General features: G+C 40.6%; 1 long non-coding RNA gene across 1 annotated transcript; it reads left to right on the top strand.

Annotated features, from left to right (window-relative positions):
• LOC132515769 (uncharacterized) lies at positions 1-26,225 on the top strand. Its single transcript, XR_009539181.1, has 3 exons — positions 1-137; positions 22,597-22,682; positions 25,821-26,225. It is a non-coding gene; the product is annotated as an uncharacterized LOC132515769 (long non-coding RNA).
• Positions 26,226-26,794: the final 569 nt, after the last annotated feature.

Raw genomic sequence — 26,794 nt, forward strand, 5'->3', positions numbered from 1 at the left:
GTCAGCTTTTCTTGACCAACCATGCCTCAAGGATAAATTGGATGGGACCAGACAGGGAGACATGACAAGAGGAGAAATTCTCCCCTAAATAGGGTGTTCCACAGCTTCCTAAGGCTTTTCGGCACCCACCTCAAAATGTGAGTCTTGACTTTTCTTTGTTTTGGGGGGCTAAGCAGGGGAAATGCCATGGGAAAAAGGTATTTGGTCAGGAAGCCTCTAGTTGGAGGGATACCCAAAACGGCCAGGGTCAGCCCCACCCTGGAGAGGAGTGGGAAAGTGAGTTCCGCACACCATCAGATGATATCTATATGCCACCCAAAGAAGTGGTCCGAGGGTAGGGTATTAAAAGGCCTGGAATTAGGGTGTTGCAGAATCTCTAGGTTGGATTAGGCATTTTACCCTCCCAGGTTACATAACTACACTGGGGCCAAATCAGCAGCCCACTGAGGCAGTGATGTTGTCTCAGCCTTTGAAATGAGCCTGGATGAAGCCATGGTTTGACAGTACCACTGATCAGTGCTGTAGTTAATCTGGGGTACTGATCAGTCATACCATAATGGAAAGCCACTGGATGTGGTTAACCCCTTCCTTCCAGTGAATTCTCCTCCTTGATGTCTCTGCCTCTTGTGCAGCCTTGTGCTTTGGGAATAGAATGCTTTGTATCAGCAGCGTAGATGTCTAGGTTCACTGCGGAGAGCGGACTCTTCCTGTGTGTCTAAACTGGAATAAGTCCAGAGTGAGGAAATAAGGAGGCTGGAGAGAAAAAGCCCTGGACCAGGGGTCAGGAGACCCTGTTTGGCAGCTGCTTCTGTCACATTCTGAGCCTGTGACCTTGGGCAAGTCACTGCCTCTCTGTAGATTTTGGTTACTCTTCTTGTCTGTAAAGATATGTACTCTGGGGGGTCCTTTAACCCTAGCTGGCATTCTCCAGTCCTCTAGGTGTGGATTCCCTGCTCTGTTGTTGGTGGAGTAGAAAGGGCCCCACTGTCGGAGTGTGTAGCTCTGCCACTCGCTGTGCGACCTTGCACAAGGACACCCCTTCTCTGAACCTCAGTTTCCCCACTTATAAAATAGGGGTATTTATGAGACATGGGTGAGATAATGAACCTGGAAGCCTCTTCGGGAGGCACCATGTAAATGTATTTAAATGATTTCCTGAGTTCCCAGGGGGAAGGCAGGCCGAGAAGGGGTCGGTTGGGGTTACTGGCAGGTTGGACTGGGACTGGGACTGGGAACAGGGGCAGGTGGTGGTGTGGTTATCCAGGCCCTGAAACCTCCAACCCTGTCCTGCTCGGTTCCTCTTCACTTCCCAGCAGCTCGGGGACGGGGAAAAAATTGAGAGGTTGTAAGTGATGCTGAGGACAGCCCAAGAGGGTGGGCACAGCGCCAAAGCAAAGAGGCCGAGGGGACCCGGGCCAGGGTCTGGAATCCGCGTACGAATGAGCCCCCTCCCATTTCCTATGGATGCCCCAGCGTAATAGTCCTGCGCCGAGCACCTCCTGGGTTGCCCGGCATCACCTCCTATGGGTATGAAAACAGCTCCAAGGGGAACCCTGGAAATAACATCACGCTGTATATTCACCAGAGTGACCTGTCTCAACCCATCCCTGCGGGAAAATCACAGCTCTTCTAGAGAAACTCTCCAAATTCCTGTTTATTCTTCACGTAAACGGATTAACCTAGGGTTGGCGATTTTACTTCAACTCTCCCTTTCATGTTGCAGCGAAGATGAAATCGACGACTCCTTTGAAGCCGTCCTTTGAGCCATATTCATAATTTCTCTTCTCTCCCACCAAAAGGGCGTTTCTCTCTTTTTGAAATTTTTGTTTTTGAAGCCTCAGGCGCTGAGAGGCTGGGAGGAGGCGCCGCTGCCGTAGGAGCAGCGTGCTGTCCCCTTGCTGACTCATCTGACATTAACATAATTATGTTTCAAGAGTCAAAGTGATTTTCAAACTATGAGTAATGCGCGGTATTAGAGAGAATGTTTACAAGGCAGCGGGCATTTCAGCACACTGAGGGAACCAGCTGCTGCTAGCAGCTGAAAGGAGTGAAAGAATAAGAAAATGCTCTCAGGAAAAGAACCTTTCTTTCTGGGTTCCTCTTCCTTGGAAAGGATTCAGATTTCTTGAAAGGCAGGTGAACTCAGAGTTCCCTGAGAAAGGATCCAGATCTGGCATTTTTTAATCTGAATACCTGGATGTCTGATCATTTTATATGAAAGCAAACTTTTTCATAGTCTTAGTTTTTATATAGCCAACTCTAGGGAAAGATGGATTTAAAGATTTCAGCAAATTATTTCTTAAAGCCGATTTATTGCCAGTATTAATCATCATAATAATAATCGTCTAAAGTTGTGTGAAGAAATGGGCTACTTCTTCTAAGACAGGACTGGGGATACAAATCATTTCCTGAATTTTAAAGATGGGGAGCAAAAGCCCATGGTGGGTGGTGAATACCTTCTTAAAGCTCCGTTGTCTAATTAGTAAGAGAAAAGTTTGAGAGCCATTGAGTACCGTTAGCCAACAATTTAGACTTCAGGAGAGAAAAGCTGAGCTCCATTCCTGTTCCAAAGCTGTGTCTGTCCTTTGCCTCTGTTTCCTGGTCTCATAATGGGAATATTAATAACACTTGTTTTGCCTACCTGAGAGGATGAGCCTTGAGCTCTGGGAGGGTAGGAGAACAGTATCTGCCCACCACTGTACCCCCAGTGTCTAACCTGGAGCTTGTGCATAGTAAGTGCTCAGTAAGTATCTGCAGAATTAATAAATGAGACAAAAGCTTTGGACATCAGAACTCTGTTCTTCTGTTTATTTGGTCTTCTTGGCTTTATCTTCTTGCCTTTAGTTCCTTCTGCCCAGGGCTGGGGGGCTCAGCAAGTGGGGCCACGCTTAGAGACTCATCTACTGAGGCACCAGCACTAATAAGGAAAAATAACTGCTCACATCCTTGGGACTAACTGCTAAAATCAGATGGAAGTAGAACGCTCAAGTCAGAAACCCCTTTAGAAAAGGCTCACTCAAAAACATGGCAGTAAATTTAATTTGTTTATATGTTGGAGGTACATCAGGAGAACTGTCAGGCTTAATTTCACCTGCTGAACCTCGAACTGAAATCATCACTGCAGGTGTAATAACAATAAAGTCAACCTAGTTTGGGACATTGTGATGGCAGGTGAAAGATAAGTAGTTGGACTGGATAAACCCTTGAAAAATAAAAGTTCCACTCAGATACATGCTTAAAGGTACAAAAGAAAAGGAGAAATCAGGAAAGGTTAACCCTGCTATTTTTTTTTTAATGGGAAAAACACTCACTTGATTTTACATGCGAGAACATTTCCAAATTCTGATAAGGACTTCAAGGATAGCTCTGTTCTCTTGTTCTTTCTGTTCCTGCTTCAGCTTCTAGGGCTTTTGTCTCCTTCTTTTCCCTCTTCCCTCCATACCTAAGTTAACTCCTTCCTTCTGTTCTGATTCCCATGTTGCTTCCCCCCGCCAGGCATTCCTTCTCATATCATAAACTGTCTTACGGTTTCTAACCAACTGTCATTCTCATGGTGAATGGTCAATACTGTAAGGGTTTTTGTTTTTTTTTTAATGTAAAAAGAACATGTCTTAAACTAATTATAAGCTCACTTATAAATAAATTGTTTGCAAATAATTAATTATTTTTAAGCTACCAAGCTTGATCACACACAGAAATATTTCTGTTCACTTAGGAATGAATGTCTTTGATGAAGCAGTAAAAATTAATTTTATCAAATCTCATCCCTTGACTACACTACCTTTGAATGTTCTACATTTGCATCATGGAAAAAAAGGGGGTGGCCCCCAGGGAGAGACACACACTAAAAATCCTAACCTGCCCTCAACTGAGAAGCCCAGATGTGTTTTTGGTGGACTATCTGGATTGACTGATTTCTCCTCTCCCCACCCATTGAAATAATATTGTTAGGCTTACTTCAAGCAGTGAATATAAACCAATACATTCATGTCTAATCAATCCAAAATGGTTGTAAAAGAGAGTCAGGATATGTGGTCCTATACCTAACATATGAAGATGATGCTAGGAAAGAAAACATGTGGGCTCCCAGTGTCTGTCATTTGGCGCTTCTGCCCTAGACACGCTCTCCAGTTGGGGTAAATCTAGGCTGGGAGCGCTTCTAAGGTTCTGAACTTCCATTGCTCTTTCTATCAGAGCTGCAAGTCCAGGACAGTCTTGATTTCACATGCTCAACTCCACCGTTCCTGTACACTAAGGCTTGCCAGGCTAGGAACCCTAATTTGGGTTTGGATGACACAGTCACTGTTCATTAAGGCATCTCAAGTAAAAAGGCTCTTCACTTTTGATCTTGATTTATTTTATAAATATTTGTAAATAAGTTAATATTCATGTAATAGTGTTATTAAGTTAGTAGCAGGTTGCTGAACATTTGAGATCCAAATGTTTAACGTATATTCTAAAATAAACCTCATAGAATAAACTCATTCTAATTCTTCCCCATATTCCCCCTTTATATCTTTTCCCCTTCCTTCCCTCTATATTTCTCTCTCTCCCTCTATTTTTCCTTCCCTCCCTTCCTTCTTTTCTCTTTCTTGTGTTTTGTTTGTTCCTTTTCGTAGATATCTTTCTTAAAAAATATATCTAGAAGAAGATAAGAAAAACTAACTAAGGCACCTAGGACTGGATAGGGACTTTTCATCATATGCATTTTTTGACTGTTTCAGTTTCTAATCATGTACACATATACTTTTTCCCAATTAAAAAAAAATGGTCAACCAAAACAGTGTTTTATACTCTTTCTCTTTTCATTTTTTAAAATATTTTTTTCCCTCAATCCTGATACCAGCCTATTTCTTCTTCCCAGGACAGCCTCCAAAGGGAAATGGGGAAGAAGAGAAGGGTGGACGTTGACAGGAGCTAAATGCCTGTGTGTCCACAGCACAGATATTAAGGGAATGGGTTAGCTTAACAGGATCAAGGAAGTTTGGGCCTTTTTTCTTTTTTTTTTAACTCAAGATGTTTAAAATATGTTTAAACATATTTCCACATCACTAAGTGTTTTACAACATCATCTTAAATAGTTGTACAGGACTGCTGAGTTAATTTATTATCTTTGTACTGTAATTTATTTAATTAGTACTCTGTATTAAACATTTGGGTAATATCAGGTTTGTCAATATTACAAATGGTGCTGTAATAAATTAAATTTATTAAATAAATAAATATTCTTGTAGCTAAATCTTTGTGCATAACCATTCTTATTCACTTTAAATATCTCTTTTCAAAGGAGAATATATTTCTCAAAGGAAAATAAATCAAAGAGTATACAAATTCTAGGGCCTTTGATATATATATATTGCTCTTGATATAATTTTAATTTTAATCTTAATTTCTGTAAACATGAAATTTCCACCTGTTTGTTAAGTTTTATTTCCTATTTATAAACTTTCTGTTAAGAGCCTTCGCCCACATATTTGTTGGTATCTTAATATTTGCAATGATTTAGAATGTTCTATGCATGTATCAAATATATGGACAAAACCCTCCTTTTCTAATATTTAAAAAAAAATAATCATCATCCTCTGGCTTGATATTTGTATTTTAATGTTGGCTATATTTATATACTTTTTGACACACAAAGGTTTTTAGTTTTAAAGTAATCAAATCAATATTTTCTTTTCTGAAGAATGACCCTTTCCACATAGAACTTTTAAAATTGTTTCGTATTTCCTTTTTCTAAAGAAGTTTTAAAGGTAAAGTTTACGTATATTACGTATTTACAGTGAGATGCACAAATCTTAAGTGGATTGTTCAGTGAGTCTTGACGAATGACAGAGTCATAAACCTACCAAGATTTAGAAATTCAAAGGGTACAGGGTTTTTTTGAGCTGATGGGTGCATATATTGATGAATATATATTAATCATTAATATTAATATATTAACATAATATTAATCATGGATTGTATACTTTAAGTGGGTGAATAGTATGGCATGCGAATTATATCTAAATAAAGCTATTAAAGTATATATAGAGAGAGAAATTAGCATCATGCCAGAAAGTTCCCCAGTGTCCTTTCCCAATAAATCCTCACTCCCACTCTACACCAGAGGCAACCACAGTGTTCAGTTTCTTCATTGTCAATTAGTTTTGCCTGTTTTAGAAGTTTATATAAATGGAATCATACAGCATGAACTCTTTGGTGTAAAGTTTCTTTCACTCGACATAATATTTAAAAAATTCATCTGTGTTGGTGTGTTTCAAGTTTCTTTTGGTTGTCAAGAGTAATATTTCATTATGTGCTGATATTACAGTTTGTTTATCAATCCTCTATTTATGGACATCTGGACAATTTCCAGTTTGGGGCCACTATGAGCATTCTTGTACATGTACTTTTATGGACGTATGCTTTCTGTTCCTTCGGGCAAATACCTAGAGGTGGAATTGCTGAGTCATAGTGTGGACATATGCTTTCACTTCTTTGGGGGAAATACCTAGGAGTGGAATTGCTGAGTCATAGAATACACATATACTTAGTTTTATAAGAAACTGACTTTTTTCCAAAGTGGTTGTATCATTTTTTACTCCCACCAACAATGCAAGAGAGTTTAAGTTGCTCTGTATTCTCACCAACTTTTTCTTTTTTTTAATATATTTATTTATTTATTTATTTTTGGCTGCATTGGGTCTTCGTTGCTGCGCGCGGGCTTTCTCTAGTTGTGGTGAGTTGCTCCGCGGCATGTGGGACCTTCCCGGAGCAGGGCTCGAACCTGTGTCCCCTGCATTGGCAGGTGCATTCTTAACCACTGCGCCACCAGGGAAGTCCCTGTGTTCTCTTCAACTTTTGATGTTGTCAACCTTTTTCATTTTAGTCTGTCTGTTGGGTGTGCAGTGGTAGCTTATTACAGTTTTAATTTACATTTCCTTGATGCCTAAATTACTGAACATTTTTTCATGTGCTTCTAGTTTTTTTAATAGTTTTGTATTTATATCTAATTACACCTATTAATCCATCTAAAGTTATTTTTATATTATAGTTTGAGGTAAATCTCTAAATTTATTTTTTCTAAATAACCAATTAACCCAGGATAGTTTATTAAGTAATAATTTTTTTCCCTACTGATTTGTGATGCTTTCTTTATCATAGACTAAGTTCTTGTGTATAATATTGTTTCAGAATATCTATTCTGTGCAACTGATTTGAACATTTATACATTTGTTCTTTTGTCAGTTCCACACAGTTTTATTGATACTTGCTTCTTAAAATTGTTTAATACCTGGCAGGGCCACTGTCCCATCATTCCTTTTCATGTTCAACATTTTCTTTGCTGTTTACACCTAATTATTCTTTCAGTAAACATTAGAATGATAATGTCAAATTCTAAAAGAATCTTATTGAGATTTTTGTTGAAAGTATATTGAGATACAAACTAATTTGAAAAATACTGACATTGTTGCCACAGAACAATATTCAAATTTTCTTCCGTATTTGTCAGTAACATTTTGTAGTTTTTGTTATGTGGATCCTTCACATTCTCATTAAAGCTATTCCAAGGCATTTAATAGAGGTTTTCAGTGTCATTACTGTTAATTTTTACTACTGCAGTTTGATTTTTTTCATTATACTTTCTAACTAGATAGTATTTCTATACAGAAAAGCTACTGACTTTTGTTTCTCCTTTGTATATTCAGCAGTTTTCTGCCAGTATGTATCCTATTTAATTGGTCAGAACTTCCAGTTAAAAATCAAATAAAATTGGCAATAAACTGTATCCCTGCCTTATTCCTGATTTTAATAATACTGCCTTAGTATTTCATTCTCACAGGTGGTTTTGACTGTTTGAAATAAATATTTTGTTACTGTTAAGGAGGAGTTCTTAAATTTATGATCATTTTTTAATAAGGACTAGCTCATTGGATCTCATTTGGATTGAGAGAGAATCTCATTTGGATCTTCTTTTTAAATTGGTGGATGTGATATATTATACTATTGGATTTTTTCAAATATTCGATGTAAAACCTTTTCATTCTAGGTTAAATCCTTTTGGGGTTATTCTTTTGATACTCTGTTATCTGTTTGGATTTCTTCTCTATGTTCATTATTTAGATAGGTTTATTATTTTCTTGTTTTGAGCTGTCTTTTTCAGGTTTTGACATCATGGTTATCTCTGTGAAGTAAATTAGATGGACTTTCAAAGTTTTTCAATGTTTTGAAGTAATTATTGAAGCATAGTAATTATCTATTCATTAAGAGTTGAAAGATTTTCCCTATAGAGTTTTCTAGGCCTAAGCATATTTTCTCTGGAGGGATTTCTTTCGCTCTTTTCTTCCCTTAGTTTCTTCAGCTGTGATTACTGAATTTAGGTTTAATACTTCTAATTTTTGTAATGTGTGTATTTCCAGAAGATCATTTCATCTATGTTTTCAAACTTACAACTTAACGATTTTGCTAAGTGTTCTCTTATTTTAAACTATATCCTCCTCAGCTGATGTTGAACCCCTTTTTTATATTTCTAATTTTATTATTCACAGGTGTTTTTCCTTCTTTACTTTCTCTAAAGTTTGTCTATTTTATTGTTTTTTTAAATTAGCTCTTGAATTAATTTTATAAACTTTCCTATATTCTAATTCATTTAGTTTTGTTTTTGCCTTTATTTTTTTTCCTTCTCTTGATTTTTAAGGGATTTTATTGTTGTTATAAATCCTTGGGTTGAAGACTTTCATTTTTCCTTTCCTTGAAAATAATGAAAACATGAAGACTGTAATTTCCCCTTTCAGTATACTTTAATAACATTTCATAACTTTTAATATAGGGTGTTCTTATGTTAGTTATCTTCTAACTGCCATGTTCTTATACTTCAATTGTTATTTTGTTTTAATTTCTATTTATTAATAGTGTTATTGCCCTGTGATGAAAGAATTAAGCTTGTGTAATTACTGCATCTTAAATTATCTCCTATTTATGGTTATATGCATTGCAAATACCTTCTCCTGTTCTATAATTCCTTTCCATTTTGTTTACATGTCTTTTTTCTTGTGCATAAGCTTTTGTCTTAATGTAATTAAATATATACCCCTTATGGTTGTTTGTATATTATATAAGAAATCTTTCCCTACTTGGTGATGATAAATGTACTTTCCTATATTTTCTTCTCAAAGTTGCAAGCTTGCTTTCACATATAGGTCTTTAGTCTTTATGGTTGGGTGAGTAGGAGTCTGATTTCTCTTTCTTCCCACATGGATAACCAGTTGTCTCAGTCCTACCATTTCCCCCCATTGCATTGTGATGCTACCTTCGTTGTACAGAGAGTTTCTTCATGTGTATAGGCTATTTCTGGGATCTTGTTCTGTTCCATTCATCTATATATCTGTCCCCTAGGTCAATACCAGCATGGTCTTTAAAAATACATAAATATCTAATAAGACAAGTCTCCCTACTCTCTTCTTCAAAATTATCTTGACTCTTCTTGTCCTTTTCACATGAATTTCAGAATTATTAAGAATCACACACAAATAAACACACATTTTGAGGATTTTTAAAATAAAAATTGCAGTAAGCCCATAGATCTATATGGAGAAAATTGACATTTTCATGTTATTGAATACTCTAAACAATGGACATGATATTCCTCTAAATTTATTTTGGTCTTTCTTTATATAGTTCAATAATACTTTTTATAGTTTTCTTCATAGAGGTCTTATACTCATTTCAATAAGTTTAATGCTAGGTGCCACATAATTTCTACTACGGTGAATAGAATTCTTTTTTTTTCTATTATATTTTCGAATTAGTGACTACTACTAGGAGTGCTATTGATTTTTGTGTGATTTTTTTTTATCTAGCATCCTAGCTTAATGCTTTTTAATGCTAAGATTTTCTCTGTGAATTTTCTTGAATTCTTTATGTAGACAGTCACATTTTCTGCAAACAAGAATAGTTTTCTTTCTCTTTCCAGTCCCTGTCTCTCTCCTTTCTTTGCTATTGCAAAGAAGATCAGTCAAGACCCTCAGCACTATGCTGAATACAGACTTATAACTGGTATCCTTATGTTATTCCTGACTTTAATGGAAATGCCTCTAGAATATAACCAGTATTTGTCTGTAGAATTTTGGTATGTGACCTTTGTCAGGTAAAGAAAGTTGCCTTCTATACCTAGTTTGCAAAGATTTTTCTTTAACCATGAATAAATTCTGCATTCCATGGAATGTCTTTTCTGCATTTATCAAAACGACACTAAAAATTTTTTTAAAAAAGGAGAAACTTTTTTCTCTTTTAGTCTTTAGTAGGTTTTCTAATTTCGAATTATACTTTCAATTTGAGATTAAGTCCTATTTGGTCATGATGTTTTCCTTAAGATTTTGTATTTACATGAAAAGTGAGATTAAATTATAATTTTCTTTACTTGTACTTTACTTGTCTGACTTCAGTATCTCAAAAAATAAGTTAGATAATCCTCTTCCTTTTTTCCCTCATTCTGTGGAACAGTTTATTTCTTTGTTTCTCAACAGTGTTTATTTATTTTTTGAAGATCTGGTAAAACCATTTGGGCCTTGTGTCTTTGGAAGAAGGAAACCTTTTGATTAACAGTTTAATCTATTTAATGGTTAAGGCTTTATTCTGATTTCATCTGAATAAATTACCAAAATTTTATTTTTTCTTAAAAATTATCCATTTCTTCCACATTCCCATATTTATTGCCAAGAAGTTTTTAATAGCATTCTTTTATGTATATTTACATCTCCATTGAATCTATTTCTAACCACTTTTTATTCCAATTTTCTGTTTGTGGGGTTTTGTTGCTGTTGTTGTTTCTGTTTTCTTGATAAATTTTGCTCAGGGTTTGTCTATTTCTGTAAGTTGTTTCAAAAAATCAACTTTGGGTTTTATTCATCTTCCCTAAACACTATATCTTTAATTTTTTCTCTTATATTTATTATTTTCTTATTTCTAGTTTATATTTTTCTACTGTTGCTAGTTTCCTAAGTCAATCGCTTTATTTATTTATTGAATATATTTTTAAGGTATTTAGTACCCATTGTTCTCTTGACCACAACAAAGGCTTCAGCACTTTTTAGTTACCTGTTGAACCCTGCTTCTTATCAGGTTATTTTTGTTTCAGAGTTGTACTTTCACTCTTTTTAAATTTTTTTTTAAGTTTTTTTTTTTTTTGTACAATCAATAGTTAGCTATATTTGCTAAAATATAATTTAGTGGTTCTTTTAGTGATAGTCTATGACTGGTAAATTCTTGGTTTTGGCATGTCTGAAATGTCTTTATTTGTCAGGGTATTGAATTCTGGACTGACAGTTACTTTCCCTCTGCACTTTGAACATATTATCCTCACTGTCTTCTAGAATCTATTGTTGTCACGAGAAGGCTGCCATCAAACTAATTTTCATTCCTTTGTAGGGAATCCATCTTTTATCTCTGTTAACTTTGGATTATCTTTCTCCTTAATGTTCCGCAATTTTGCTACCATCTGTTTAGGTATGGATTTATTCTTATTTCCATGCTTGGTACCCAAATGTACTTTTGATTTGAAGTCTTCAAATCTGAAGACGTCTCAGCAATGATCTCTTTAAATATTGCTTGACTGTCCTTCCCACCTTTCTCTTCCTTCAGAATTCCCCTTAGATAACGGTCAGTCGGTGTCTCTAAATCAATCCTCCACATCTCTGAATACTTTCTCTTCTCTGCCTGGACTCTGGGCATGTTCCTAGCACCCCTTTCCACCTCACTACTGTGCTCTTCAACTTTATTCACCCCAGAAATTTTCTCATCCAGGGCATCTTAAATTTCAGTGATTGTATTATTCATTTCTGAGATTTCTAGTTGACTCTTTAAAAAAAAAAAAATAGGGACCTCCCTGGTGGTCCAGTGGCTAAGACTCCATGCTCCCAATGCAGGGGACCCAGGTTCGATCCCTGGTCAGGGAACTAGATCTCACATGGCACAACTAAAAGATCCTGCATGCCGCAACTAAAGAGCCTGCGTGTTGCAATGAAGATGCTGTGTGCTGCAACTAAGACCGGACGCAGCCAAATAAATATTTTTAAAAATAATAAACCTGGTATTGTTTTCACCTAGTTTGTTTTATAATCTCTAATATTTTTTATCCCTCTCTCTTGACACCTTAGATGTACTTATTCTAAAGTCTTTGTTAGGCTGATCTATAAAATTAGTTTCAACGTGGAGTAAAATCTTGTCCTGATTATCAACTTTGCTGGCCGTCTTTCTAAGCATTAGATTTCTCCATGTATTTTGGAATTTGGTTTGCAGGCTCATTTCAGATGGAAATCATGCTTGTTTTGTTGCTGTTTTCTTTCTCTCTCTTCCTCACTCATACTTCCCTTTTCTTCCACTAGTGTATTACAGTTGTCCCACCTAGCCCTCCAGCTCCCCAACCCCAAACCAGAGTTTCTGGTGGCATTTCAGTGGGTTGCTGCCACATGGTGATGATAGGGACACAGCAGATACAATCACTGACTCACTCCCAATCAGCAGGCTGTGTCTGCATCCTCCTATACCCCTAGGCCTGCAACTTCTAGCAATTAAAGTCCAGGCAACTCTCTGCAACCTCAGTCTCTCTTACCAAGCCTGGGAAACTCAATTCCATGTACCTCCCCATCATAAAATCATAAGCTCCATTAGGAGAGGGACTGTATGTATTTTGATCACCACTGTATACCCACTGTGTAAGATAATGCCAACATACAGTAAGCTGAATGAATGAATGGTGACTAATATGTCGCAAACATGATGAAACCTTTGGAGTTGAATCTGGAGCTTTGTTTACTCCCACTCCCGCTGGAGCATGGTCATCTAATTCAGAGGATAACTTGTATCTATACAAGAGAAGGACCACCGGTGGAAGAGTTAAAAGATCTTGGTTTCAGTTTAGCTCTGCTCCTTGCCTAGCTAAATTACCCAATCATCTTAAACCCAGAGTTCCGCTTCTATAAAATAAACATCAATGGTTGGATGGCAACGCTCAATCCAGATGGTGTCTTGCTATACCAGCCTAGATTCCAGAGTGAGAATAACAGAGCAAATCCCCAGCCTACGGATATGTAGTGTGAATGAGAAACAAAGTCATTGTTTTTAAGGCATTGAGATTTTTAGAGTTGTTTGTTACCTAAGTAACCTTGGTTATCCTGATGATACAATTACTTACCTGTATCCCTCCTCTCCACAGATTTTGAGCTCTGTTGAGGGGAGGATCCCCTTTTTTGCACTACTATTTCCCAATTTCCAGTTTAGTATGTAAATATGATAATTGTATTTTATTTTCACTACTAAGGACAAACACATTAAAAGCCAGTAATTACCCCACATTTGCAGTCTTCCAATTTTCTGAGAAAACTGTGACATTTGTCTAGAATCCTCAAAACTATAATACTATTTTTAGAAGTGTCATGGTGCTCTTTCTGGAGATGGGAAGACAAAACTTTTGACCTGAACATAATTTAATTTTTGCATGATGACATGCAACATTATCATAAGCCCCAGTGACTCAGTGATGGTAGCAGGGGTCGACACAATGTGTTGGGTCTACTGGCCCCAACAGGAAATGCCCTCTGACTGTGATACTCTTTGAGTTCTTGGTCGTGGGTTTCCGTGGGGCTTCTGCTCTTCCTCATGCTGCTGGTGGCGTGCGGCCTCCAGTGGAAAGCCCAACCACCTTCCTAGTTTGCTTCCCACTGTTCCCTCGAGGTGGAAAACATGAAAACCAAGAACGCAGAAAGACAATGACTACAAAATTCAGTTTTGAGTAGATATCTACAAAAAGTTCAGCAGTGCCCTGAAAAAAAGTGCATAAGGGCCATGGCATCTCTTCTGGGTATCGTGGAGGTTTGTTTTGTTGCTGTTGTTATTGTTGCTGTTTTTTGTTTTTTGTTTTTTTTTGCGGTACGCGGGCCTCTCACTGTTGTGGCCTCTCCAATTGTGGAGCACAGGCTCCGGACGCGCAGGCTCAGCGGCCATGGCTCACGGGCCCAGCCGCTCCGCGGCATGTGGGATCTTCCCGGACCAGGGCACGAACCCGTGTCCCCTGCATCAGCAGGCGGACTTTCAACTACTGCACCACCAGGGAAGCCCTGTTGCTGTTTTTTGATTCATTACTTTTAAAAGGCAAAAAATACTGTGATTCCACAGATGTTTGTCCTGCTATAAATATTAAACTTTATGGTATAATTATTAATGACTTAAGGGAAATAAACAGCGTAAACAAAATATGACCTATGCTATGAAAATACAAACCATAAGAATTAAAGCGTAAAACAATTAGTATCCCGAGGAATACTTAATACATGGATGTGAACTATCTTACACATATATACAATGAAAGCTTGGCAGTGTTTTAATATTTGAAGTTGCTAGATGCATGGCCTCTAGATAAGGAATATATTGTGGTTACATATTCCTAAGGCAATACAGTTTTATTATTTTCAAGAACACAGACACTAGAATTCAGCTAATAGAATGTTATATAGAGTCATCTTTTAATGGAGCAATTTTAAAAAAGCACAGTGGTTTCTGAGTAAAAGAGAGCTTCTAAAACGTGTGTGAGGAGCCAGAAAACAATGTTTTCTTAGGCTGGTGAAACATCTCTCTTCCCCCCACCTATAGGGCTTCCCGATTTAGCAAATAAAAATACATGATGCCCAAGTAAATGAGAATTTGAGATAAAAATGAAGAATTTTTAGTATAAGTATATCCCACATATTGCATGGGACATACTTATACTAAAATTTATTTGTTGTTTGTCTGAAATAAAATTAACCTGGGCATCTTGTACTTTATCTGACAGTCCTTACCCACCTCACCTCACTTTTTTAACCCTCATTTTGCACCATCTCTGGGATTCTGTACTAGTGAGTGCAATAATGTGTTTTCAATTACACATTGTGAAGTTTATTAAGAGACAAGGATCACCAACCAATGGATCTCAAACCCACTGCACCCTTGTAAAGCAGTGCAACCTCTAGAAATTCTCCAAGAGGAGGGCTCTGTGGGCTGGCCCCATAACGCCCTACTTTAGTCACAGTCAGCGCTGGAGAAAAAACACACTGGTCATGAGATTCACCTCGGGCCATGTCACGAGAGAGTCAAAACTAAATGCCTGGGGCTTCCCTAGTGGCACAGTGGTTGAGAATCTGCCTGCCAATGCAGGGGACACGGGTGTGAGCCCCGGTCCGGGAAGATCCCACATGCAGCGAAGCAACTAAGCCCGTGCGCCACAACTACTGAGCCTGCGCTCTAGAGCCCACGAGCCACAACTACTGAGCCCGTGTGCCACACCTTCGGAAGCCCACGCGCCTAGAGCCCGTGCTCCGCAACAAGAGAAGCCACCGCAATGAGAAGCCCGTGCACCGCAGCAAAGAGTAGCCCCCGCTCACCGCAACTAGAGAAAGCCCGCACGCAGCAACGAAGACCCAACACAGCCAAAAATAAAATAAATTAAAGAAAAAAATCTTTATAAACAAAACAAAACTAAACTAAATGCTGAAAGAAAGCTTGGGAGAAAAGATCTGTCTCCTGAGCTGAGGACTCTGGAAACATCCTTCTGAAACATGCCCACATTTTTTTAGCAGTCAGAACCCCTGACAGCTCTCCCTGCACAGAGATTGAGCAGCAGTTTTTTTTAACCCAGGGAGGTATTCAGGCACTGCCACAAGACCCAAACTGAGGAGGGATGGGAGACACCAACTTTACCAAGCTCGTGATATAAATACACTGATTTATTTACTTCTCATTCCTGCATGCTGTGGTATGGACCCACTTTGCAAACCAGGAAACAGAGGCTCAGAGAAGTCAAGCCCCTTGCTCAGAGTCACATAGCTCCTAGCAGAGCTTGCATTCAAATTCGAGTCTCTGGGGCCGCAGAAGGCCAAGCCCTATTTCCATGCCACCAGTCTTCCTCTCTGGGAGGAGGGATGGCTAAAGAATGCCAGGCTTGTAGAATGTTCTAGAAGAGATCATAGGATGTCATGGAGCAGGTTTATTTCTAACCAACTCCTGAGAGAAGAGGAAAGGTCGTGAAGTATAACAAAATGAAAACAGGCTTCAAACCTAGACACATCTGGGTTCAAATCCTGCCTCTACCACCTTTTAGCTGTGTGATTTTGTTATCTAGTTTCTCTTCATCAGTTAGGATCCCAGCAGGAAAATGATGGCAGAGACAAGGGGTTTAACTGAGGAGAGTTTAATAGAGGGAATTTTAACTGAGGCTTTGACAGCATTAAGGCAACCAACAGGGGAGGAATGAAATACAGAGAGACAGTTATAGCGGGAAGCCATCACCACCCCAGGCCTGAAGGGAAAGAGGAGGGAATATTTTATTGGATCCTGTTGAAAGCTGGAACCATAAAACAGGGCCCGCCTAAAAGGAGCTGTGGCTCTGGAGGACGCAGCCACTGTCAGAACCATACCCTGGAACAGAGGTCCTAACTTCGGCCTCTCCTTCCCTGTCCAGGAGCCCAGGTTATCTGTCTGTAGAGGTCAGCCTCCCAGGGCCCAGAGCAGGGCGGACATGGATGGAAGGGGTGGGGCTGGGGCACTGTAATCAGAGAGCAACAGCGCTCAAGCTGAGCATCAGTTTGCTTTTTTAAAAATGGAAATCATCGCACCGAGCATGTGGCATTGCTGTGAAGATGAGAAATAAATCGACTGACACACTCAGAAAGTATTTACCAAGCACCTACTGTGTACCAGGCTCTCTCCCACAGGTACAGTGTTGACTGAAACAGACAGGATCTCTGCCCTCATGGAGATTATACTTAAAAGAAAGCCAGGGCTACTCTGGTGGCGCAGTGGTTGAGAGTCCGCCTGCCGATGCAGGGGACACGGGTTCGTACCCCGGTCCGGGAAGATCCCACATGCCGCGGAGCGGCTGGGCCCGTGGCCATGGCCACTGAGCCTGCACGTCCGGAGCCTGTGCTCCACAACGGGAGAGGCCACAACCGTGAGAGGCCCGCGTACCGGAAAAAAAAAAAAAAAAAAAGCCAGACGTTACATAAGTATTTAAAAGGGGGAGGAGATAAAACACCACGAGAGGGTATTCATAAATAGTAGCTACAATTATTTTTTAAAGTCTCCCAAAGAACCCATCTCACATAGCACTTCTCAATTTCTCATAACAATATTTATTAACAACCTTTACCATCAGGCATTGTTTTCCTCCCGTACTACAAAGTTCTGACCATACTGAAAAGAGAAAACAGCTGTTACTACCTGTATTAGTTGGGGTTCTCAAGAGAAACAGAACCAACAGGAGATAGATAGACATATGATAGATAGATAGATGATAGATAGATAAATAGATAACAGATAGATAAATAGATAGATTTATTATAAGGAACTGGCTCACACAATTATGGAGGCTGGCCAGTCCTCAGATCAGCAGTCAGCAAGCTGGAGACCCAGGAGAGCTGGTGGTATAGTTCCAGTCTGAAGGCCAGAAGGCTTGAAACCCAGGAAGAGCTGATGTGTCAGTTCAAGCCTTAGCTCAAAGGCCTTCAACTGATTGGATAAGGCCCACCCACATTAATAGGGCAATTAGTCTATTAATTAAAACATTAAACTAATCCAAAAACATCCAGAATAATGTTTGACAAAATATCTGGGCACCCTGTGGCCCAGTCAAGTTGACAAACAAAATTAAACATCACATTGCCCTAGGGTCAAAAATTAAGTTGCCCCTCTCTGTCTCCTTCCTGCCTAAATCTGACTCCTCTCTTTCACCTGGAGTTTCTCCAGGTGTGGCTCCCAGGCCACCTGCATCAAACTCTTGTAAGAGCCTGTTAATTGTGCAGATTGCAGGGCCCCAGCCAGGCCTCCTACATGAGAGTGCCTGGGAGGGAGACTGAGGAATCTGCCCATTTTTAATCCTTCTAACCACCTAATGGTGCCCCCTCTCCAACCTGCTGGAAACCAACAGGAGGAGCTGAAGAGAAGTCCACAAGGGAAGATGTGTTCTGAGGTCCAGGGAGGCCTCCAAAGGCACAAGGGAGATGGGTCTCCACAGTGAGGCAGAACCACAAGCATAGTGGGGAAAGAGGGAGGCTTATTAATGAAACCAGGGGTTGAAGCAGGACTTTTTCTGTTTGTGGTGGCTTTGGGGCTGCTAAGTACAGAAGGACCCAAAGGCCCTGCTGGATCCACCTGCCTATCCACCACCCCAAACTCGTCTTTGCTCCCTCCCTTGCTCACTATGCTTGTCACACTGAACTTCCTATAGTTCCTCAAACAGAAGAGCTCTTTCCTGCCTCAGGACCTTGGCTCATGCTGTTCCTTCTGCCTCTTATACCTCTTTGTGTGGCTGGCTCCTTCTCATCCTTCAGGCTTCAGCTTACCAAGAGCCCTCTTTAAAGGGCCCTCCTGGGCTTCCCTGGTGGCGCAGTGGGCTTCCCTGGTGGCTCAGTGGTTGAGAGTCTGCCTGCCGATACAGGGGACATGGGTTCGTGCCCCGGTCCGGGAGGATCCCACATGCCGCGGAGCGGCTGGGCCCGTGAGTCATGGCCGCTGAGCCTGCGCGTCCAGAGCCTGTGGTCCGCAACGGGAGAGGCCACAACAGTGAGAGGCCCGCGTACCGCAAAAAAAAAAAAAGGGCCCTCCTCACACCACCCATCCAACATAGATCCTCCCTCTCAGCCTCTCTTTTACCACCTGTTTGTTTCCCCCAGAGAATTTATGAAGATGTGTGATTTTTCAATTCACTTGTTTGTGAAGCAGCAGCAAATTTCATACTCTTATGCATAAAATGTAATCAATTATATTTTGTAATTATTAATCTGTCACAGGAATCATAATCTAGTCTTCTTGGGATGAACTCGGCCAGATTAATGATTATGGAATCATTTCAGGTTATCCATTCAGTCAAATTCAACATTCTGCCCTTGGGTCCCTTTCTCAAAATAATGGTTTCGCTAAGGTGTAGGGTCCCCTTAGCCTTTGATCATTGGCATTTGTCCCCCTGACTTCTTCCTAAATGACCCAGGTCTTGTTGTGGCTTCCCATGCCCTCTGCATCTTCCTTTTCCCCAAACTTGTTGGGTTCTCCAGCCTCTCTCGACTCTCCTGGGTCCCGCCTGTGGGCAGCGGGGGTCTTGGCTACTCTTTGTGCACCATGCCATGAGGCTGCTCTGGGTCCATCTACCTGGATGCGTCACTCAGCCATGCCTCTTTACCCGCACACGCAGGCTTCTCTGGGAAGTTACTTGTGGTAGGAGATACAAGTCTCCTCTGTTCTGAGGTTACTCAAACTTTCATGGGGCTTCTATGATCTTCTGAGCCCGGAGCCAGACTGGAGATGGAGGGAGACCCACACAGGCAGCTCCCCCCATTTCTCCCTGTCCTGATTCTCCCTTCTCTCCCAAGCTGGTAGAGCTTTATCTGGGGTGGGAGGGAGGTCAGTGGGAAGGAACACTATTCTTGGGACATGGTACAGAGTCGATGGTGCAGAGTTGATGGTGCAGAGGTAGATCCAGGAGGGCATCCGCAGCCCTGAGCACGGTGCCTGGCACATAGTAAGCCTTCAGTGAGTATTTGGTGAGTGAAAGAACACATGAACAAATGACTGTATCAGTATGTTTTCTATCTTGGATGGTACTCCTGCCCAGAATAACCTTGGAGAAAGTGCCAAAGAACTTAGTTTGGTGAGAGATTCAAATGTCCCCTGCGGAATAGTTTGTCCCCTCTCCTCTTGAGTGAGAGCATTGCTCTCTGCAAGCCAGGGGTGAATCGGAGTACAAGAAAATAAACATATGAAGTGCTGCACTGGCAACATGCTCCAATCACCTTTGAATTTTATGGGAAAGCAAAAAATAACCAACAGTTATCGGTGATAAGCCTTAAAAAGTGATTTTTTGTTCATGTCAGTGCTACAGACTTAGAAATCCCAAAGGCAGTTGATGAAGAGCTAATTCCCAGTTTCGCCCAAGTTACTGCAGTGCCCTGGAGAAAGCATTATGATTACTTTCTAGGAGGGCCCTTCCCTGGGTAGAGGAGCCCTCTGGGTGCAGCGAGCATCAGTGGGGATTTTCTGTCTCTGACAAATGAACACTTGCACTGACTCTGACACAGGCTTCGCTTTTTTCTCTGAAGGTGGGGTGGGTGAGTCAGGGGAAGGAGAGATGAAGAGCGTTACGTTTAGAAAAGGTATGACCATTTGGAAGTTAAAATCAGTGGAGGCTAATAATTGAGCAAAGTGATGTATTTAAACGATTGTGTTTGATAGGCTCTTATAATAATATAAAGCTCAAATCACACATAACTGGTGTTCAATAAATTTATGACATGAGTACATTAATAAATAAAGAATATTCATAACTATGAGCTTAAAAAAGACTCTTGAAAGCTGTCCTGGGAACTAAAATATTCCTTTATTATATTGTTTCTATAGAAAAATATGTTTTGCATTCCAAACAACTGACTTCAACTGGACTTTTACAGAAGTTAGGGTTTCTTCCATAAGGGTGGGTTACATGACACAAACCACAGTCTCTAGCCTGGCCTCTTGTGACCAACCCACATGTTTAGTAGCCTACAGGCTCAGCTCAGGGAAGTAGGCTGAGGGACAGAGTATTGCTAACAGGGTAATACCCCAGAATGTGAACTCAAAACGGAGAGCAAAAAATGGTAAATAAAATCCAGCCTCGCTGTTTTAAAATCAATTGCAACTTCAGTTAAAATGGAGCATTAACCATTCGTTCATTCACACACTCATTAAAAAAAAAGACACATGAAAGCGAGCCCCACTCAGGGACTCCAACCCAACCCAGACAGCAGCCGATCTTCAACTGTCTGCATATGTGTGAGTTGGACTAGAACTTCCCTTCCTTGTCTTATCTAGTTCCACCAACCCTGAAAACTTGCAGGAGATAATAACTGATTGTTGTTAGAAACCAAAAAAAAAAAAAAAAAAACCCAAAACCATGGGTATCTCCATGTATCTCTCTCTCCACAAGCCCCTTGAAAATAACACCAAAGGGATAAAAAAAGAAAAATTGTATTAACTTATAAGAACAGAAAGGACAGGAGGATAGATAACAACAGACGAGAGATATCAGCAGAATTGTAGAAGATGGAAAAGCAGGCATGGGTTGGGGCACATGTAACTAATTTAGCAAAGCAGAAGGAGCCCAACTGAGGTGCCTGTTGCCGGGGGATGGAGCTCTCTCTACAGACCCCTGTGGGGCTCAGGATCTGGGGGCACCAGTAACTGCAGGAGGTGAGGGGTGAGGCTGAACCCAGGGAGACTACTTATAAATCTGAATCAAGGGGTGGGACAGGGAGGGTGGGAGGGAGACGCAAGAGGGAGGAGATATGGGGATATATGTATATGTATAGCCGATTCACTTTGTTATAAAGCAGAAACTAACACACCATTGTAAAGCAATTACACTCCAATAAAGATGTTTAAAAAAAAATCTGAATCAAGAGAGTGACCCCCTAAGTAGCTTACCCTACCCTCTGCAGCCAGATGACTACATTCCCACCCTGAGAAGCTTCTCTTCAAGGAAAACTGAAACTGGAGAGGCTCAGGACATGAAGATTCCAGGCAGGGTGTGGACTTGGGTGAAAATGAAGGGCTTAAATGAGACTCTGCACATTCTGAACTTTGGGACGCTCGGCACACTTCCTACCCTGCTCACAGACAGCCCCCAACCAGGCAGGTTTCCATCAGTCCCCATCAAAGGGAAGTTAGAGAAAAGATAGGGTTTATGACATTGAGGTCTTCCAATGAAGAATCCCATCGCATCACCCTGGGGCATTACCACCAGACCATGAGGCTCACCCCCACACAAAGAGCCCCCATCCTCTTTTTAACCTCTCAGTCTCGGCTGTTAGATTGGGTCAGCAGTGATTATCTTGGGAGTGGGATGAAAGGGATAGTTACTCTCTTTTTAAATTTAATTGTAATTCTTATCAAAGTAATACATGTACAAAGTTTTAAAAGTCCAGGAACACTACAAGGCTCCAAAATGAAAAACGCAGCAGTCTCCCAGACCAGGTAGCTCCACCCCTGATTTCCACTCCTTGAAGGCAATTGTCTTCCACTCTTTTAGCCATTTCTTCTCTGTATTTATAAATAATACGCTTACTCTGCTAACTTCCTGATTTTTCCATTTTGGGACGTTATCTACTGATTCCAACTCTGGACATTTTGGATTTAGTTCTCTTCTTCCACCATCTGCATAATCTCTTCTTCAAACGCTCAATACAATGCCACATTTTGGTAGTCTTCATAGGTGGTCAAAGCTTCCTTTTCAAAAATATGTAGACATAGTTATATTTTTAAAAAGAAAATGATTGTCCCAATTTGAAGCCAACTAAAACATAGCATCATTTTGAGCAAAAGAGAAAATCCAGGCGACTGGTTTTGCTAAGCAAGTTCTACTTTTAATGGCAGAGAGGTGGTGATTTTGACCTGGCAGAGAAGGAAATATAATCCTAGCCTGACCCTGGGCATCGCAGTACAGACTGTCCCGACTTTCGTTAGTTCCACTTAACAACTTTTCAACTTTATGATGATTTGAAAGTGATACGCAGTCCATAGAAACCGTACTTCAAATTTTGAACTGTGATCTTTCCTCAGGCTAGTGATACACAGTATGATACTCTCTCCAGAGGCTGGGTCCTGGCAGTGAGCCGCAGCACCTCCTCAACCACATGATCACAAGGGTAAACAACTGATACATTTACAGCCATTCTGTTTTTCACTTTCAGTACAGTGTTCAATAAATTACATGAGATATTCAATGCTTTATTATAAAATGAGCTTTGTGTTAGATGATTTTGCCCAACTGTAGGCTAATGTAAGTATTCTGAGCACATTTCAGGGAGGTGAGGCTAAGCTATGATGTTTGGTAGGTTAGGTGTATTAAATGCATTTTTGACTTAACGATATTCTCAACTTATGATGGGTTTATTGAGATGTAACCCCATCGTAAATTGAGGAAGATCTGTAACCCCAATTTACATAGTCATAATAATGCAAACCCTGTCTATTAGCTTTTCACTCTCGAAATCAAACTACCCACAAAGCAAGGATGACAATGATGGTGACAGAGCTGATTGTAGATGCTTTCCTTCCTGATGTAAAGGTACAGGCACAAATGGCAGATAATGGGAAGGAGAAGGGAGAGATGAAAAGAAGGGAACTGTGCTAATATCCTCAGCTCACATAGTGGGGAGTTAAAAGGTACTGCATAGATGGAAGAGAAACAGGATATATCATATAAGTGTACAGAGGGAACCAGCAGAACTAAATTATAAATCAGAAAGCTGGGGACAGGGAAGTAAGAAGCTAACATCCTCATATTTTATGGAGATGAGCCAATAGACAATGTCTTAAACTGACCAAGAAATTGTTTTTTTTTTAAATCTAAATAGTTTTTTAAAATAATTTTTAAAACAGGCAGGTGAAAGTAGTGGTCTCTGAAAAATGGCATGAGTGTGGGGTGAACAATGTTGGTTTTCTTAGACTCCCAAACTATTGGAAAAATTTTAATCTTGTGCACACATTTTTTTTTTTTTTTTTTTTTTTTTTGCGGTACGCGGGCCTCTCACTGTTGTGGCGTCTCCTGTTGCGGAGCACGGGCTCCGGGCGCGCAGGCTCAGCGGCCATGGCTCACGGGCCCACCCGCTCCGCGGCACGTGGGATCTTCCCGGACCAGGGCACGAACCCGTGTTCCCTGCATCGGCAGGCAGACTCTCAACCACTGCGCCACCAGGGAAGCCCTGTAAAAATTTTTAATGTGCTATTTTACATTCTTTCTTTTTTTTTGTCCTAAGTCTTCGAAACCCAGTTGTAGTTTACACTTCCAGCACATCTCTCTTTGGATTAGCCACATTCAAGTGCTCGATGGCCACATGCGGCAGGTAGCTATCGTATCGGACAGCGATGCTCTTGACAAAACTGCTCAGACTCTTCTCTCAACTTCCATTCTCTAAAGCAGAGAGAACTCTCCCTGCCCTGATCCCTTCTCAGGGTGTATGGGATACCCTGGAGCTAATGAGTGTGCACGTGCTTTGTAGGCCCCTCACAGGCTCCCACCTTAGGAGAAAGAAGAGAGTGTGGCCAGCTCCTGCGAGCAGAATTTACCTACCAACCTATCACCTGCTCACCTGGACTTGGCATGTACTGAACTGAATGAAAATGTGGCAGGGGCCCACAGATATCTTGATGTTAAAGACCAGTTATTGCACAACAAAAATTGGGGTAATGGAGATAAAGTTACCAACTGTTGTTTTTCCATCCACTACCACAATCATTCTATTTATTTTAAAACTGAAAGGATATTTTAATACTATCCCAAAGACCCAGGGATGGTAAGATGAAAAAAACAAGCTTCTTGCCCCCAAGGAACTCATAGAACAGTGAGGGAACACATACAAAAATGTATAAGGACCAGATAGGTGTGTATCCCCTAGGATTCTTGTTTGCAAGTGTCAGAAAACCCATTTCCAAACGGCTTAAGCAAAAAGGGGTGATTTACTAGCTCAGATAACTGAAACGTGGTTGCAGGCCCCCCTGCGGCAGAGCCTCTCATGTCTTGGCTCTGCCCTTTATTTCCTGCTCCATGTGACTCCCCCAGCAACCTCTGGCTCACAGCCCACCCCCCACCCCCCCATTCACACATTCGAGTCCAGCAGGAAAGGGACTGAGTCTCCAGCAGCCCCAGCCAAATGCTCCCAGCAGCTCCTTGGCTTCGACTGGATACCAAGCCCGTTCCTGGACCAATCACCCTGGGCCCTGGCATGGTTTGTGAACTGATCCCTCAAAGCACATGGACCAGGAGTGTGAGGGGAATGGCTTTCCCAGTGGAAAACTGGGAAACCAGGACCTAAATTGGGGTGGATAGATGTTGAATGGCCAAGATACAATATCGACTAAGAATTATGGGAACACAGAAAAGGTGTGACCAGGGCTGGCTCCATGAGCGTGTGATCTGCAGTCCCACTCTCTAAAGGTCCCACACTTGGTTTAATGTGCTGCTGTCAACAGCTTGAAATTCTTAATCATTTTCGAACAAGGGGATCCATGTTTTCATTTACATTACAAATGACATAGCTAATTCTGGTTGTGACTAAAATTACATAGATGAGAAAGTGACTATGGAACTGAATTTTGAAAGATAAAATAAAATTGCAATTTTCCAGGCGGAGAGGGCTGGGTTGTGGGGAGGAGGAGGAAATTCCAGGCAGAAGGATCAGCACAGGCAACAATGTAGCAATGTGAAAGGCTCAGGGAGAAACTGAAAGTATTAGCGCCTCAAGTGGCTGAGGCTTGTACTGCTGGTGGGGAGCGGCTCCCGCTGAGCTGGAAAGAGGGGCAGAGAAGGACCTGGTGTGTCAAGCCAGGAGGCTGGCATTCCTTAAATGAATTAATAAACACAAGTGAATTACAACATTAGAAAAGAGTATTTATTTTTTAAAACCTGTATTATTCCAACTGAGCATTACAAAATAACTGCCCAATTTTCCACCTTATTTTTCTGCTCCAGACTAAGGCTAACTTTTCACTGTGTAATATTAGCGTCTACTGATCCTTATCATCAGCGTGTTAGCAAGGTTAGCATTCCACCTCTGTGACTTCACCATCCAAATATTTATGAATCAGAAACATGTTTCTAAGAACGTGTTTTCCACTTGTTTACTTTATAGCAATAATAGTGTGCTTTAATTACAAAGATGACGTTTTAAAACCTAAATAGAACAAGCCTCAATTGTGTGGGAGTACATTGCTTTGGTGATAAAGGAGAAACACAGTGACTCAGGTGGAACATTGTTTCATTTTCATTTTGTGTTTCCTTTTAGTTCTACATGTCAGTACATGAAGTGGAGCCAATGCAGAAGTGTACTGTGGGGAATGTGAAAATTAAAACTAAAGCTTTATATGTAAGAATGAAAGTACATGGTCCCCATTCTCCCAGGCTCTCCCCTTTCAAGGCCAGAATGAAAGGGAAAAGAAGATGTTGGCTTCCCTCTAACACATGGACGATGAACTGGTAAAGGTCAATATTTTTTCCCTAATTCATTAAAAGGGTGCGAAAGCGACAACACTGGTCCTTCTGAATTGAGAATCTTTTTGGGTTTCCACACCAGGCCTTACTTTAATTTAATTTAAATTAAATGTAAGAGGACAAATTAATGTTCGGGTATCTGCTAAGTGCCCAGTGTGGAGCCTTTGTCGGCCTTGCTCATTTCTGTCTTCCTAGCACCTTGAACAATGCCTGGCATGTAGCAGGCACTCAATAAATATTTGATGAATAAGTGAATGAATTTATTCCCCACAGTAATCCAATGGGGCTATGGCAACTTTTCAGATCAGGAAACAGAGGCCAAGACTATGTGCTGGAAATTGAGGGAAAGAGATAGTCTATCCAGGCAGGTGTGTCCCAGGCTGACGGAGGTAACGTGGGGCTTCCTCCATGATTAACTTTTATGCAACCAGGTACACGCCTCTTCTGTAGAACCCTTGGTCAACAGGGAATGACAACAGGAGAAAAGGGGCTTTTAAAGTGTAACATCCCCATCATGATCATCATCTTCATCATCATCAATTGCAGACACAGAGCTTAAGATCAGATAATTGAAGAACTGTGAAAAACTTTCACAATTTATAATACCACCACACACACACACACACACACACACACATATATACATATACATATATATATATGAGGTAAAGTGAGGCACAGCCCCTCAAATGGGAGAAGCTTGACTTTAGAAAAGGAATCTCGAACTTTGCAATGAAAAGATCAAGGGGACAAACAGTTCCTTTACTT

Source organism: Lagenorhynchus albirostris, chromosome 2 (genome assembly GCF_949774975.1).
Source record: "Lagenorhynchus albirostris chromosome 2, mLagAlb1.1, whole genome shotgun sequence".
Lineage (NCBI taxonomy): Eukaryota > Metazoa > Chordata > Mammalia > Artiodactyla > Delphinidae > Lagenorhynchus > Lagenorhynchus albirostris.